Source organism: Mesoplodon mirus (assembly GCF_964341445.2).
Source record: "Mesoplodon mirus genome assembly, chromosome: 7".
NCBI lineage: Eukaryota > Metazoa > Chordata > Mammalia > Artiodactyla > Ziphiidae > Mesoplodon > Mesoplodon mirus.
In genome coordinates, this window is record NC_138983.1 from 123,357,154 (window position 1) to 123,375,650 (window position 18,497).

General features: G+C 37.9%; 1 pseudogene across 1 annotated transcript in view; it reads left to right on the top strand.

Moving 5' to 3' along the window:
* The first annotated feature begins 4,522 nt into the window (after positions 1 to 4,522).
* The window catches only part of LOC309808956 (NXPE family member 2-like), a 29,982-nt pseudogene continuing 16,007 nt past the window's right edge, over positions 4,523 to 18,497 (top strand). Inside the window, exons 1-2 of the transcript in view lie at positions 4,523 to 4,584; positions 4,670 to 4,774. The product of the transcript in view is annotated as an NXPE family member 2-like (transcript). The remainder of the gene's footprint in view (positions 4,585 to 4,669; positions 4,775 to 18,497) is intronic.

An 18,497-nucleotide genomic window follows, 5' to 3' on the forward strand; every position in this document is an offset into this window, starting at 1 on the left:
CCACCAGGGAAGCCCACCACTCTTTTTTATTTGCCATCTATCAATCTTTCCCTTACATTGTAAAAGATTTTAGTATTGAGTTCATGACCCTCTTTCCCACCCCAAATTCTGCTCTCATTCTGTGTGTTTTTAATAGTCACATGGATGACACCTCTGACATCTAAATCCTCATAGTTTCTTGTCTTTTCAATCCAGTGATCTTCCTCTTCACACCACTGTAATAACAGCTCGTCATTAGCCATAATTTCTCTGCCACTTCACTACTCCCGTTAGTGAGTATATCCTCCTTTTCTTCCTGTAGCCTCTGCACTTTTTCACTTTTACTAATCTAATAAGTTATTAGATTGCTTAGACTGGGGGTCATAGGCAAATTTTTCTGTCAAGGGTCAGATAGTAAAATTTCAGCCTTTTGGGTCATATGATCTCTGTCACAATTACTCAAATCTGTTGTTTCAGGGAAAAAGCAGCCCTAGGCAATATGTAAGCAAATGGGAATGGCTGTCTTCCAAGAAACACTTTATTTACAAAAACAGGCCACAGATCAGATTTGGTCCATGGCCATGGTTTATATTCCTCTCCTCTGAGCTTAGACTCAGGCCTAGACATGGGCTTACACAAGAATAAGCAAAAAAAAAAAAAAAAAAAAGAATAAGCAAATTATTTTACTTTTCTGAGTCTCCCTTTCTCCATCTGTGTATTGGGGATGATGCTTTCTAACTCTCCAAGTTTATGAGAATTAAATGAGACAATGTACCGCCAGCATCATGTAACCAATAGCACGCAGTACTCAGGAAATCCATGTTCTTTAAAAGGGGTGCTGATAAAATCTTTTCTGTAGGCTGAGTTCTGAATGAGTTGAGGAATTCGAAAAAAGCAAATGGAGAACAATGCCTCACTCCAAAATTCACTGTTACTTATAAGAAAGCTGTAATTGGAGACGGTGTCTTATATCTGTAGGCAAGCGGCCTTTCTAATACTGAACCCCAGAATCAGAGAAGCTTACCTACACCATCCAGGCGGCACTAGACCAAGTCAGGCTTTCTCGAACAGGGAGAGGAGACTGGCTACCTTCTTATAAAAAATCATTAAGGTCCGTCCAAATGGATGGAAATATCAGGAGTGGGTTCTTAATGCTCTGCCTAGAGCAAATGTTCGTTGCCTTCCCCCACTGTTCCCAGACTGGAGGTTTATGTTCATGAGGTCAAGGCAACCTCTCCCACAAGGGTGTTGGCAGCACACTCACACTTTCTCACAGTTTCCTGAGTGTGTGCCAGGGGAAGTTCTCTGAGTTTAGCTCAAACTTCTCTGTGAATGTATTCCAAAAGTGGACTGGAATAGATTTTAACCTCCCAGGGCCTATGCATGTGGATAAAAAAAGACCCTGCTAAGGGATTAAGATTCCTTGGCCATCTTTTCTTTTGTCTTAAAAATACTTTATGCCAATGTTGCATTTCCCAAGGGGTATACTGCAGTTTAAGGTGACAAAGTTGTCTAAGTCATTTACCAATTAAATGGCTTTAATCACCCCACACACACACACCGAATCATTGAGTAAAATTAACACTATGGGAAAACGTACTCTTGGAGTACCTAAGTACCCTCTTTCCCGCAAATGTGGCCTCATACTACCCACGCCTTTGGGCAATAATTTTTAATTTGAGAAGTAAAAGCCAAGACTGTTATATCAACCAAAACCCAGCTTTCCTTCACTACATTTATTTCTTCTCAAATGAGTCTCCAGGATGTGGAGACATACCCCGAAAACCACCATGCCCATTCCTGTGGGCTGCATGCCCGCACAAGTCAAGGAAGCTCTAACCTCAGCTCAATTGCTGACACGGTGACCTCAGGCCACTTCTGTAGCCCTTCTCCGTGTCCCAGGCTCTTTGTTACACTGGGGTGGTAGTATTTGTCCTGACTAGCTCAGCAAGTCTTATGAAAACAAAATGAGTTAATTATATATTTTAGGGGTACAAAGCATGTGTCTGTTTACTATGCCATTATCTATGGGGCTGTGGTAGTTATGCTGTGGCTCAGAGCATACATTTATCATCAAAGATTTAGGGAGCCAAGTGTTTTCACTTAGTTCTACACAAGACAGAAGGCTTTTAGGGTTTAGTTTAAGGATACTGGACCCACTGTTACCATTGTCACAATACAGTAGTACAAGGCAGTAGAGAGAAACATGCCTTATAAGGTGTGGGGAAGGACTGCTGGGATCTATATCTCTTTTCTTTCAATACATTCCTTTAGAAATTATCTACTGTATCTCTGTGCCAATCTTCTGCATGCTGTGATCACAGCCCTGATAGCCATACAGTTATATGGATACGTGCCAGGACAGGTTGGTACAGATGCAAACAAACAAATGTTATATGTATATACATATATCATATATGTAAAATATACATATGTATATCTATATACATATCTCTACCTAGGTATCTCTGTCTCTATAGCTATCTCCATGCAGAGCAATGCAAATTGAGCATGGCTGGTATAATATGGTGGTAACAGGCCACCTGGTAGGTGGCTGCATTGTGACTACTTTACCACTGTTAGTGACAATGATTCCCCACGTCCATAGAATTTGCTCTTTTGGATTCTCTCCTATCCTGTTACAGATGCAGGGTGCAGTGAGATTTAGACCTATGGCTCCTCCTCTTATGTCCTGAGATTGATTTTATTCATTCATTCATTCATTCATTCATGCCACGGCTGCGCCCCGCCCCGCCGTATGAGGGATCTTAGTCTCCTGACCAGGGATCAAACACGCGCCCCCTGCAGTGGAAGCGCAAAATAGTCATAACCACTGGACCGTCAGGGAAGTCCCCTGAGATTTAATTTAAATCATCATTGTTGGAAGGCTTAATGGATGAAGTTGTTTAGACCAAGGGAAAGTGTTTACAAAGAACAGACTCCAGGGCTTCCCTGGTGGCGCAGTGGTTGAGAGTCCGCCCGCCGATGCAGGGGACGCGGGTTCGTGCCCCGGTCCGGGAAGATCCCACATGCTGCGGAGCGGCTGGGCCCGTGAGCCATGGCCGCTGAGCCTGCGCATCCGGAGCCTGTGCTCCACACCGGGAGAGGCCACAACAGTGAGAGGCCCGCGTACCGCAAAACAACAACAACAACAAAAAAAAAACAAAGAACACACTCCAAATGTTGAGAAGAACCAGCCAAATCAAATCTCAGTCATTCAAGAACCGTGGACGAGGGCTTCTGTTTTCCTTCTTTCCAGTTTTTCCGATGTTTCTGCTACTGTGGAAGTGACTAATTCCACATGACAGCGAAACGAGGGCATAAGCAAAGGAAATCCACTATGTAAATAAGTAAATAAATAACTACGTAAGACCTCAACCAAAGGTGACCCTGTGCTGGGATTAGATATGTCCGTTCTCTAAAACAAACTCCCTCCTGGCTTCTTTCTCTGGCTCTGTGGAGTGAGCAGGGGCAGTTCATCGCTGGGGAGGGCTGTGATTCTACCTGGCACACTCGGGCCACAAATGGCATTTCAGCTTTTGATCAGTGAAGCTTATAGGGAGACTCCAGTCCCGAAGTAAATGCAAAGACTGCTTTATCCAAAGAAACTCCGGACGGCTGTAATTCCTGTGAGAAAATATGAGAATATGATGGAGGAGATATTCATCCATAGGTCCTGTACTGACAGAAACAGGAGGGAGAACCATAGACCAGCCAGTGCTTTTCAAATGGTGCATTGCATCCCTTTAGGGGATAGTAAAATTATCTTATTTGGGCATGAAAAATACTTTAAAAATGGAATAGAGTAGTATAGAGTAAAATAGAATAACTAGAAAATATCACAGTACATTGCATGCAGTAAGGATAAGGATTGTTTAATGAAACTTTGGGGAGGGTGTGTGTGTGTGTGTGTGTGTGTGTGTGTGCCCTGAAATGAGCTTTGATATGATGTTCTTACTGTGGGTCCCAGGCAAAAGAAGTTTGGGAAACACTGCTGTAATTTAACTCTTTGGCACATACTTTTGTTATTCTGGTTTTGCAAAACAAAAACTAAAATTCCGGCCACTCAACAATGACCTTCTCTAAAGAATACACTTTTGCCCTTCATGGCAATGTTTCTCAACTACTTTAGAATGAGGTGATTAAAAACCTGAGGTGGAAACATGCTGCCTAAGAAAACAAAGGGGAGATTCAGAAGGAAGCCCCAGAAGCATGTAAGACCAGGGAGAATGGATACCAGATAATGCATATGTGCATACATGCGTGCATGTGTGTGTGCCTGTGTGTGTGTATCTGAGAGAGATTTAGAGACCAGAATTCATCAGAGGGCACCAGAAAAGAAGTGTTTCTTAGGGTAAACAGTCACTAAAACCTTACTACACCTGCTGAGCCCTCCATGACAGAAAAGGCTCAGAGCCCTGATATGACTCCAAACGAAAGAGTTCATCTGAGAATCAGGAACCAGGAGTTCTTTCCTGCCTCACCCAGTTCAGCTCTCTGCTTTGGAGAGGACAATTGTTTCTGATTTCTAATAGAACATATGATGGAATTTCCTGGAAACCCAGAAGAGAGCAGTTGTACAGAACATAACCCTATTCTGGAAAAGTACTGAGGAGGAACCTAGTTATACACAGCAATGTTATATTTATTTGATTTAACGTGTGATTATTTCTCCTGTCCTCTCTTACAGGATTCTTGCTTTGTTTCCAAATGCCATAGCTCATAATTACTGCTGATGTTGATGTTTATCTTAGTTTTCTGGGTCATTTACTTCTCTTCCAAAGACCTTGAAAAGGTAGGAATTGTTTCCTTTTTCAGAATTTCAGAAAGGGTGACTTTGAATGCTCAGTGTGATCAATGCAAGAATTAAAAGTTAAAAGCATGCTATCTTAGCAACAGATGTGGATGAGAGGGCCCTTTGTTCAGCAGTTATTCCTTTGACACCATGTATTCTATTATTATTATTTTTTTTTTAGTGGCAGGTGGATTTACTGCTCTCTCTGTAGTGTCTGGCCCTGCTAACCATCCCTTCTAAACATTCTCTCCGACCTTGGCCTCTGAGCCTCCAATCCAATTAAATCTCTGTGTCAGCCCCTGCTTTTTTCACAGGGTTTTCAAAAATTCTTTACATAGTTCAGTTCGCATTTTTTGATTTTCCCTTTCTGCAGTCTTTTTTAAAAACTGATTTTGCTTTACTTTCTCCTCTTCTCAACCATTTAGTACAAATTCGATCTTTCGAAAATTCTGCTTTCATCATCTTCTTGACCTGATCAAAAACTTTCACCAATGGCTTTCACAGATGGTAGCAGCTGAGGAGATCAACTCCTTAGTTATCCACTCAGCCTTCCTCTAAATTTGAACCCAACTTCTTTTCAAAGTATCTATTTCACCTTTGTCTAATACAAACCCTCAGCTCCAAACAAGAAGGACCATAAATCTAGGATGTTCAGACAACGATGTGAACTGATAAGTAGTAGAGCTCTCAAACTACAGCTCAGAAGCTTTCTCTCTGTGAGTCCTCTCTGTAAATATGTGTTTTCTAGATTTCTTCCATCAATCCTCTTCTCATTCATGCTTGTACCCTTTAATTCATAGGCTCAGGTCCCACCCACCACCAATATTAGTGTTTCTTAAAGTGAGGTCTGGACACTCTCTGCACTGGAACACCTGTGTTTGTGCATGTGTGTGTAAAATGCAGATTCCTGAGCCCTGCTCCAGAGCTACTAAAAAAAAATCTTTGGACTTGAGACTAAAATAATGAAGTTTTGAAAACTCTAATCAGAAAAGATACATGCACCCCGATGTTCATAGCAACACTATTTACAATAGCCAAGACAGGGAAGCAACCTAAGTGTCCATCCACAGATGAATGGATAAAGAAGATGTGGTACATTTATATAATGGAATATTACTCAGACATAAAAAAGAATGAAATAATGCCATTTGCAGCAACCTGGACGGACCTAGAGTTTATCATACTAAGTTCACTTCAGCAAGTCAGACAGAGAAAGACAAATATTATATGATATCGTTTATTTGTGGAATCTAAAAAAATGATACAAATGAAGTTATTTACAAAACATAAATAGGCTCACAGGCATAGAAAACAATCTTATGGTTACCAAAGAGGAAAGTGGGGTCGGGGGTGGGGTAAATTAGGAGTTTGGGATCAACAAATACACACTACTATATATACAATAGAGGGTCCAGTGGTTAAGACTCTGCACTTTCACTGCAGCGGGCACAGGTTTGATCCCTGGTCGGGGAACTAAAGATCCAGCATGCCGTGTGGCGCAGCCAAAAAACAAAATAGATAAACAGCAGGACCTACGGTACAGCACAGGGAACTATATTAATATCTTGTAATAATCTATAATGGAAGAGAACCTGAAAAAGAATATATATATATAACTGAATCACTTTGTTGTACACCAGAAACACAACATTGTAAATCAACTATACTTCAATAAAAAAATAAAATGATAAAGTTTTAACAAGTCCCCCAGCTGATTCACACGTCCACTGAAGTTTGAGAATCGCTGTCTATGTACTTCCAGAGCTGAGATCTCTTCTGTGCCCCACTATTCAATACATTCATCGGTTATCTCCACCTCAGTTCCACTAGTGTTACCAACACAAAGAAAAGCACACTGAGTTTATGCTCCTCTTCACCACCCTCCTTGGCAAAACAGGATCACACAGAAACAAATTCTCTGCTCTTTCTCTTCTCTCTCCTCTGTTGCCACAGCCCATTCATCAACCAAGCCAAAACTCTCTCCACAAGCAATCAGCCGTTAATCTCACAAATTCTACCTCCTAAATCTCTCTCAAATCTATCCGTTTATCTCCATCCCCATAGTCTTGCTTTAGTCCAGTCCTTTGTCATTTCTCATCTATGGTGTGGAAATAGTCCTCTAATTAATTTCCCTGGCTCCCAGTCTAGGCCTTCTCTAATCATTCATTCAGCAAACGTTTGTTGAGTATAGATTGTGTGTCAGGGCGGAACTAGGTATTAGGGATACAGAAATATAGGACATCGTCTTTATGTTCAGGAGTCTGAGATTATATTTCTAAAATAAAATTCCATGCTCTCAACTTCAGTGGGAACATGGCAGGGCCCAGACTTCCTGGCACAGTGTCTCGGTCAGGTTTTTTTATTCAAGGGTACAGAAAGCCTGGCCCAAGGCATTCTTGCACTGGCTGTTTCCTCTGCCCCTTCTTCCTCCAGGTTTTCACATGGCTAACACTCTTCCTTCAGGTTTTTGCTCAAATGTCATCCTCTTTATTTAGCACTGGAAGCAGCCCCCACCCTACCTCTTAGTGTTTCCCTTACTCTGTTTGACTTTTAACTTTCTAAAATACTATATAATTTACTTATTTATTATGTTCATTGATTATTGTCTATCTTGACCTGCTATAAGGTGATCTCCATAAGGGAAGGATTTTTATCTATATTTATTTGTTGGTATATCTCAAGTGCCTAGAACAATGGCTGGCACATAGTAGGTGCTTAATAAATAACTGTTAAATTACAAAATAAGGACTGTTCAGTAATCCAGGTGAGAGGTAATGGTGACCTGAAATAAGGTACTAACAATGAGGTTGGAGAAAAGTCAATGAATTTGAGATAGAATTGACAGAAATAGATTGACTGTGGTGAGGGGGTGAGGAGGTGGAATTAAGCAGGAATTATTCTAGATATGTACAAGTACATGGCTGGTGATGCCATTCACTGAAGTATAGAACAGAGTAGGGGAAGTAGTTTTGGGAAAAAAAGGTAAGTTTAGATATGAACAGTTTATGTTTGAGGTGCTTTTATGTCATCTAAATGGAAATGTTTCTTCAGTAGACTTGAATATAGAAATTTGAAGCTAAGAAAGACGTGGTTCAGGAAAATGGATTTAGGAATCATCAGAATATAAATGGCAGCTTAACTCATTGGCGTCTGTGACAATTCCTTGAGTGAGCTACAGAGTGAAAAGAAAAGGACCTACTGTATAGCACAGGGAACTCTACTCAATACTCTGCAATGACCTATATGGGAAAAGCATCTAAGAAAGAGTGGATATATGTATATGTATAACAGATTCAGTTTGCTGTACACCTGAAACTAACACAACATTGTAAATCAACTATACCCCAATAAAAATTTTTAAAAAGAAAAAAAAGTTGCTAGTGCTATTGCCCTGAAGAACAAAAAAAACACCGGTCTGAGAAGTGAGTGGTAGGAAAGAAAGTGATTGATGAGAACTCTTGAGAAGTTTAACTGGGTAGGGATAGGGAATAAGCAAAAGTTAGTATAGCAGTTCTTTTTTTTAATATGAGAGATATGTGAATGCATTTAAAATCTTATGGAAAGAAGTTAACAGAAGAAAACTGGAAGCAGAAAAAAATGGTATGGTACAATTAAGTAGGGCAGGGTGACAGAAAGTTGAATTGCCATATGACTACTGTTTTAGATTTCTAAAGCTGAGGTTAAGGAACAAAAAAATTTAGGTATTGGAGGAGTTGCTTCCTGGACATTGAGGTCTACTTGGAGGATATCAGGATTTTTAATGATGAAGACTATAAGTCAGTTTCTTCAAAATTTTCAGGAAATGAGTAGAAGGTACCAATGACTAGAAAATGATGGATAAGATTATGTAGTAATTAGTGATATTTGGTCAGATGTATCATGGAGAACAAAAGATCTTAGAGTCTTCTGAAAAATACTGTATGTATCAGTGTCTATATATATGAAATATATACGTATTTGAATTATATATTTATATTTATATGTATTTATTATATATTTATCTCTAATATATATTTGAAATATATATACCCTTAATATTTATATTTGAGAAAAATATATTTGAAACAGGTTGTTAAAAGAATGAGGTGATTGGGCTAAGAGATATTGAGCATTGAATCCTGATCTACTATTATTGAATTATTATTGAATCTTGCTACTACTATTTTAAAGAGACTTTCCCCTTTATATGACTCATTTTAAGGGTCAGGCACAAAATTATTTGTTTTTCTTCACTCATATTTATGGTTCATATATTGTGTGATTCCATTGCATAATATTCTTGAAATAATGGAGGAATGGCAAACAGATAAATGGTTTTCAGGGGTTAAGGGATTAAGGAGGGGTGGGCCTGGAAGGGCAGTAAGTGTGACTAAAAAGTGCTACATGAAGGAGGCTGGTGGTGATGGAAATGTTCGTATCTTGACTATATTCAGTGTCAATATGCTGGTTGTGATATTTTACTACAGTTTTACAAGAGTTATCATTGTGGAAACTGGGTAAAGGGTATATGAGGTCTCTCTATTATTTCTGACAACTGCATGTGAATTTACAATTGTCTAAAAATAAAAAGTTTAAGTTTTCCCTCATTGCTATACTACTGCTCAAGTTAAAAATCTCATTACACACTGAATCTTACACAAACCATATTTCCATTAAGAGTTTAGAACCTCATGTGGTGGTCAGCTTGCCTTTATCAGACCTTGTCCAAATGTTCCTGCCTGATCTCAGGTGCTACAGGAATTCTAGGGAAACACATTAGGTTTCCCACTCAGGCTGAGAAACCTTCTTCTTGCCCCATTTGTCTGGCTGAAGGACCAAAAGCAGGGATCCCATAGAATGGGAAAGGTTTGGGGAGATTGCAAAGACAAAGCTCAAAAGAGTTATCCCATAAAGTGGTGGATGAACTTCTGGGCTCAACTCTGAGTTTAGCATGTGTCACTCTTACCCTAAATAGCACACTGAAGGCTTAGGGAATTCAATTACAGACTGGACCATTGCCCAGGTCCAAGACTGACCACTGGATGTTACATGCATGGGACAGATTCAAACAGTACAGCCAAATGTTTTGAGAACTGAATAGACCTTGAAACTAGAGCCCACAAAAGGTGGGTTGGAACTTATGGCTTTAACCTAATTAGATCGATTGCCTGATTTAAAAAAATCAACATTATCTTTAGGGTTTAAACAGGATCCAGAATCTCATGGCACAGTAGTTAAAATATCCAAATATAAGCCAAAACTATTCAGCATATGAGGAAGCAGGAAAATTACAACTTGCAGGAGAATAAGCAAAGTCACCAACTCTGAGATAATGTAGATGTTGAAATTATCAAAAACTTTAAAACAGTAGTTATAATTGTATTAGTTTTCTACTGCTGTTGTGACAAATTATCACAAACTTGGTGGCTTACATGATACAAATGTATTATCTTATGTTCCTTGAGGTCAAAATTCCAGAATGAACCTCACTGGGTTAAAATCAAGGTGCTGGCAGTATGCACACCCTTCTGGACACTCTATGGGAGAGTTCATCTCCTTGCCTTTTCTAGCTTCTAGAGCTCGTGTGTTTTCTCTGGCTCCTCCATCTTCAAAGCCAGCAACTTTGGTCCAAGTTCTTCTCACACCACCATCTCTTTGGTTCTCCCTATCCTGCCTCTCTTTTTTACTTTTGAGGACTCTTGTGGTTACTTTTGACCCACCTGGATAACTCAGGATAATTCAGTGTTCCCTATTTTAAGGTCAGCTGATTAGCAACCTTAATTGCACCTTTGATTTTAATTTCCCTTTGCCATGTAACCTAACATATGCATAAGTTTTGTACAATAGAAACACAGAAACCTTATTTTTTTTCCTCAATATGTAGGATATTTTTCTCCCTCTGGCTTCTATCATGATTTTTCTCTTTGTCTTTGATTTTCTGTAGTTTGAGATGATATGCTTAGGTGTAGATTTTTAAAATTATTTATCTTCTGTGGTGTTTTATAAGTTTCCTGGGTCTATGGTTTGGTGTTTGTTATTAATTTTGGATAATTCTCACCCATTATTATTTCAAATATTTCTTCTGTTCTTTTCTCTTTCTTTTGCTTCTGATGTTTCCAGTATGTGTATGTTATACTTTTTGTATTTGTCCCATAGTTCTTAGGTATTCTGTTCCTTTTTGCGTTTGCTTTTCAGTTTGGGAAGTTTCTACTGACATACCTTCAAGCTCACTGGTTCTTTTCTTGGCTGTGTTTAGTCTACTAACAAGTTCATCAAAGTCATTCTTTGTTTCTCTTACAGTGTTTTTGATTTCTAGCATTTCTTTTTGATGCTTTCTTAGAGTTTCCATATCTCTGCTTACATTACCTATTTGTTCCTGTATGTTGCCCACTTTTCCCAGTAGAACCCTTAGCACTTTAGTTATAGTTATTTTTAATTCCTGGTCTGATAATTCCAAAGTCTCTACTATAGCTGAGTCTGGCTCTGATGCCCATATTGTTGCTTCAGACTGTGGTTTTTTTTTTTTTTTTTTTTTTTTTGCATGCCTTGTAATGTTTTATTGAAAGCTGGACATGATCTATTGGGTAGCTGGATTTGGGTATTTTCCTTCCCTCAGGTTGGTTAGGCTTTGGTAAACCCAAGTAATTTAAGTTCTGGTGAAATAGTTTCCCTTGAGGGCAAAGCTTGTTAAGGAGAAGAGAGCACTCTGGGTGTATTTCAAACTCGTTATAGAAGAATTTAAAAAAGAGAAAACAAGTAAAATGGCAGCCCTAAGTCAAAACATATCAATAAATACATTAAATATAAGTAGTCCAAACATACCAATTTAAATACAATGACTCAGAATGGATAAAAAAACAGTGACCCAACCATAAATTATTTATAATACACCCATTTTAAATACAAGTAGGCTAAAAGTAAAATGATGGAAATAGATATGCCATCCAAATATCAAAATAATGCTTGTATGGATTTACTAATAACAAAGTAGATTTCAGAAAAAGAAAAACTACCAGAAGTAAATAGGATCATTACATAATGATAAAAGAATAAATTCATCCTAAATTTATAACCACCATACATTTGTATACATCTGACAGCTTCAAAATATTTCAAGAAAAGCACATAAAAATGAAAGAAAAAAAGGACAAATCCAAAGTTAAGTTGTTGACTCCTACATTGCTCTCAGTAATTGATAGAACAAGTAGACAGAAAGTCAGTGTAGTGGGTTGAAAGGTGGCCCTCCCTTCTAAAAGATATGTCTGCCTGAAACCTCTGAATCTAACCTATTAAGAAAAATACTCTTTGCAGATGTAATTAAGTTAAAGGTCTTGGGATGAGATCATCCTGGATTAGGGTGGACCCTAAAGCTAATGACAAGTATCTTTTTAAAAGAGGAGAAGGGAGAAGACACACAAGGGGAAGGTGATGTGAAGATGATGGCAGAGATTGCAGTGATGCACCTATAGGTCAAGAATAGCAAGGATTGCTAGCACCCACCAGAAGCCAGGAGAGAGGCATGGAATATACTCTCGCTCAGAGCCTCCAGAAGGAATCATCTCTGTTGACATCTTGATTTTAGAATTCTGGCCTCCATAACTGTGAGATAATAAATTTATGTTGTTTTAAGCCACCAAGTTTGTGACAATTTGTTATGGCTGCCCTAGGAATCTAATACAGTCAGTAAAAATATAGAAGAACTAAGGAATACAATAACTGGATCTGCTTGACATTTATATAACATTTCACCCAATAACAGCAGAATACAAAATTTTTTCAGTGTACATGAAACATTCATCAAGACAGAACATAGCTAGAGTCATAAAACAAACCTTAACAGATTTCAAAATAATTGAAATTACACAAAGTGTGTTTTTTGACATAATGAAATTACACTGGAAATCAGCAACAGAACAATAATTGGTAAATCTCTCAACATATGGAAATTAAATGACACACTTCTATATAATCAATGAATCAAAGAATAAGTTTCAAGGGACACTAGAGTACATTTTGAACTAAACAAAAATGGCAATATAACATTAATATTTGTTGTACACAGCTAAAGCAGTACTTAGAGTGAAATTTATAGCATTACATTAAGTGGTTGTTCTAAAAAAGAAAAAAGGTACCAAATCAGTAATCTAATTTTCCACCTTAAAGAACTATAAAAAGCAAGCAGAAAGAAGGAAATAATAAATATTGATATTACAGTAGAAATCATTAAAATTGAAAACAGAATATAATAGAGAATACAATAGAGAAAATCAATAGAACAAAAGTTGGTTCTTTAAAATGATTATGAGAATTGATAAAACTTTAGCCAAACTTATAAAGAAAAAAAAAAGAGAAGGCGTAAATAACTAATATCAGAATTGACAAATGGAAGTCAGACGTTAAATGATGATACGGGAAAACCACAAAAAACTTTATGAATATAAATTTGAAAACTTAGATAAAATGGATGAATACCTTAAAGACCACAAACTACCAAAAGTCAGCCAAGAATAAATAGACGTTCTGAATAGTCCTAAATCAATTAAATAAATAGAATTCATAGTTAAAACTCTTCTGGAAAAGAAGTATCTAGGCTCAGATAGTTACATGGGAAAATTCTATCAAATACTTAAAAAATAAATAACACCAATTTTACACAATCTCTTTTTCCAAAGGATAGAAGAGAAAGGAAAGCTCCCAAATTATTTTATTAGGCCAGCATTACCCTGATGCCAAAACCAAAGACAGTACAAGGAAATAAAATAACAGACCAATATTCCTTATGAACACAGGTGCAAAAATTCTCAACGAAATACTAGCAAATCAAATATAGCAATATATGAAAAGAACAATATACCATGACCAACTTGGTTTTATCCCAGGAATACAATTGCTGGTTCAATGTTTTAAAAGTCAATCAGTATAATCAACCATGTCAACAGGCTACAGAGAAAGAAATACCTGATCATATCAATTTATACAGAAAAAAATATTTGACAAAATTCACAGTCATTTATGACAAAACCTTTAGGAAGCCTGGAATGAAAAAGAGCTTCCTTAATTCATTAAAGAACATCCATAGCAAATATATAGCTAACATCATTCTTAATGGTGAAAGATTGAATACTTTATCCTTGAGATCGTAAAGAAGACAAGGATGTCCCTTTCCCTTTTCACCACTTCTGTTTAACATCATACTGGAAGGGCTAGCCATTGCAGTAAGAGAAGGAAAAGGAAGTAAAGCACATGTAGGTTGGAAATGAAGAGATAAAACTGTCCCTATTTGTGGATGACATGATTGTCTACATAGAAAAACCCAAAGAAACTACAAAAACATTTCTACAAGTACTATGCAAGTTTATCAAGGTCATAGGATATAAGGTCAACATAAAATTCAATTGTATTTGTATATATTGTATTTTTAGCAATGAAAAATTAGAAATAAACAGTAAAAAATACCCCACACAATACCATTTACAAGAAATTAAAAAGTGAAATCCTGAGATAAAAATTCTAACAAAATGGGGCAGAATCTGTAGTCTGAAAACTATAAAATGCTGATAAAAAATTATAGACATATAAATGGAGAGACATATTGTGTTCACGGATTGGAAGACTGAATATTTAATATGTTAACTGTCTCCAAACTACAGATTTTACACAATTTGAAACAAAATTTTCACAGGAATTTTTGTTGATCTAGACAAGATGATTCTAAAATTTATATGGAAAGGCAAGGGAACTAGCATAGACAAAACAAGTTTTAAAAAGAAGAATAAAGTTGGAGGCCACACTAAAAAATTTCAAGACTTACTATAAAGCTACAATAGTTGACACAGCACAGAATTAATGAAGGGATGGATACAAAGACGAGTTAAACAGAATAGAAATTCCAGGAATGTAGCCATGCAAATATGGCTACTTGATTTTTGATGAATGTAGAAAGGCAATTCAATGGAAAAATGAAAATTTCACAATATGGTTAGAACGATCAGCCATCTGTATGGTAATAAATGAATATCAACCTAAACCTCACACCTTATACAAAAATTAACTCAAGTGGATCAGGGATCTAAATATAAAGTCCAAACCCACAAAAGTTTTAAGGAAAACAGAATATCTTAACAACCTGTGGTTAGTCAGATTTCTTAAGTATAAAACTAAAAATGCAACCCATAAAATTAAAAAGTGATAAATGGGACTTCATCAAAATTAAAAAAATTTCCTTTTTTTTTTTTGGTGAAAGACACTGTTGAGAGAATGAAAAGACAAGCTACAGACTGGGAGAAAATATTTGCAAGTCACACAATCAACAAAGCACTTGTATCCATAATATACAGCGAACCCTTGAATAACATGGGTTTGAACAGCACAGGTCCACTTACATGAGGATATGTTCAATAGTAAACATGACAGTACTACACGATCTGCAGTTGGTTGAATCTATGGATGTGGAACCAAGGATGTGGAGGAATTGCATATGCCAAGGGCTGACTATAAGTTATACTCAGATTTTGGATTGCGTGGAGGGTTGGTACCCCAGCCCCCGCATTGTTCAAGGGTCAACTGTATAAGAAACTCTCAAAGTTCAACAGTAAGAAAGCAAACAATTCAATTAACTATTGGGCCCCAAAACTTGAATAGATCCTTTACCAAAGAGGATATATGGCTAGCAAATAAGCAAATTAAAACATATATAACCAATATGGTTTGCCATTAAGGAAATCCAAATTAAAGCTCTGATGAGCTGTCCCTATGTACCTAGTAGAATGGCAAAAAATACAACTAATGAAAACCCTGCAATATCAACTGCTGGTAAGAACGTGGAACTCCTGGAACTCTCATTGCTGGTGAGAATGCCAAAAAATATACCCACTCTGGAAAACAGTTTGGCTGTTTCTTGTAAAGTTAAAGATACACTTACTTACCACATACCCTTGTAATTCCCACTCAGGTATTTCCTGTAGAGCAGGTCTCTCAACTGTAGAACTATTGATATTTTGGTCCAATCAGTTTTTGTTGTTGGGGGCTGTCCTGTGCATTGTCAGATAATGCACCTTGACTTCTACCCACTAGATGATAACAGCAACTCTTCAGCCTCTCCAGCCCCCAACAAACCCCAACTCTGCTTTAGTTGTGACAATCAAAAATGTCCCTCAGAGATAGCCAAAAATCATATGAAAAAATGCTCAACATCATTAATTATCAGAGAAATGCAAATCAAAACTACAATGAGGAATTACTTCACACTGGTCAGAATGGCCATCATCAAAACGTCTACAAACAATAAATGCTGGAGAGGCTGTAGAGAAAAGGGAACCCTCTTACACTGTTGGTGTGAATGTAAATTGGTAACAGCCACTATGGAGAACAGTATGGAGGTTCATTAAAAAACTAAACATAGAGCTACCATATGGTCCAGCAATCTCACTCCTAGGCATATATCCATATATATGGATATATATATGTAGATGGATATATATATATCTATATATGTAGATATATCTATCTATCTATCTATATATCTACAATAGCCAGGACAGGTAACCAACCTAAATGTCCATCAATGGATGAATGGATAAAGAAGATGTGGTACATATATACATTGGAATATTACTCTGCCATAAAAAAGAACAAAATAATGCCACTTGCAGCAGCAAGGATGGACCCAGAAATTATCATACTAAGTGAAGTAAGTCAGATGGAAAAAGACAAATATTATATGATATCACTCATATGTGGAATCTAATTTTTTTAAAAGATGATATAAATGATACAAGACAGAAAGAGACTCACAGATTTCAAAAACAAACTTACGGTGACCAAAGGGGAAATGTGGGGGGGGGAGGGATAAATTAGGAGCTAGGGATTAACATACACACACTACCATATACAAAATAGATAACCAACAAGGACCTACTGTATAGCACAGGGATATTCTGTAATAACCTATATGGGAAAATAATCTGAAAAAGAATGAATATATGTAAGACTGAATCACTATGCTGTATGCATGAAACTAACACAACATTGTAAATCAACTATACTCCAATAAAATTTCAAAAGAATAAAATGAAGAAAAAAAATAACTCCCCCCAAACCCAAATATGTCCCTCAGGCATTGCCAAAGCTTCCCTTCAGGGCAAAATCATAGAGCAATGAGAACTCATATTCACACAAAACCTGTACACGAATGTTCATAGCAGCTCTATTCATAATTGCCCCAAACTAGATACAGCCCAAATGTTCTTTAGTAAGTCAATGGATAAACAAACTTGTACATCCATACAATGGAATATTGCTCAGCAATGCAAATGAACAAACTACTGACACAAAACAATATGGACAAATCTCAAGGGCAATATACTGATGGAAAGAAGCTGGTCTCAAAAGGCCACATAAAGACTTCCCTGGTGGCGCAGTGGTTAAGAATCCGCCTGGGAATGCAGGGCACTTGGGTTCAATCCCTGGTCTGGGAAGATCCCACATGCTGTGGAGCAACTAAGCCCATGAGCAACAACTACTGAGCCTGTGCTCTAGAACCCGCGAGCCACAGCTACTGAGGCCATGCACCACAACTACTGAAGCCTGCACTCCCTAAAGCCCACATGCCGCAACTACTGAGCCTGTGTGCCGCAACTACTGAAGCCCTCGTGCCTAGAACCCATGCTCCGCAACATGAGAAGCCACTGCAATGAGAAGCCCACGCACCACAACGAAGAATAGCCGCCGCTCACTGCAACTAGAGAAAACCCGCGCACAGCAACGAAGACCCAACTGCAGCCGAAAAAAAAAAAGATCACATACATGATTCCATTTATGTGACATTTATGGAAAAAAGGTGAAACTATAGCTATGGAGAATAGATCAGTGGTTGCCAAAGGTAAGGGGAGGAGGGAGCATGTTATTACAAAGGGCCAGTGTTTGGGGATGGTGAAACTGGTCTCTTTTCTGATTGTGATGGTGCTTACACAAATCTAGACACATGTCGAAACTCATTGAATTGTATATTAAACAAAGTCAATTTTACTGTATTTTAGTTAAATTAAAGAAAACAAAAAACAGCATATATACCTGAGGTCTGCTCACACCAGTTCCTGTCTTACCTAAATTTGGTGAATCTAGTTAGAATCAGGATGTGATTGAAAATGAGGTGATTGGAAACAAGACAAAGGTATAGAATCTGCCCCTGTCTCTCAACATCATGCCTTTCCATGACTTGCCTCTAACACTTCCTTTGCTACCCCAATGCCTTATGCAAAATACCAAGGTATGCTTGAACTAAAAAGAGAAATTGTATCCCAATTTCCAAAGAGGTGATAGTTAGGGGTAGGTAAGTTTCTCATTCCGGAGTAAAAAATTTTTAAAGAGCCAGTGATTTGTTATTTTTAAAAGGCACACCTGAAACTAAATAAGGTTATTCTATTATTATCTCTCAACACAAATGTCCCATGTGTAAAGAACCCTACTTTAAGAGTGAGGAAATGAGGCTTCATCGAATGCATAATCACAAAAGTAGTAAATGGTGATACAAGGAATCGAAACTTACTGCTTTTTTTTTGCGGTACGCGGGCCTCTCACTGCCGCAGCCTCTCCCATCGCGGAGCACAGGCTCCGGACGCGCAGGCTCAGCGGCCATGGCTCCGAACGCGCAGGCTCAGCGGCCTATGGTTCATGGGCCCAGCCGCTCCGCGGCATGTGGAATCTTCCCGGACCGGGGCACGAGCCCGCATTTCTAGCATCGGCA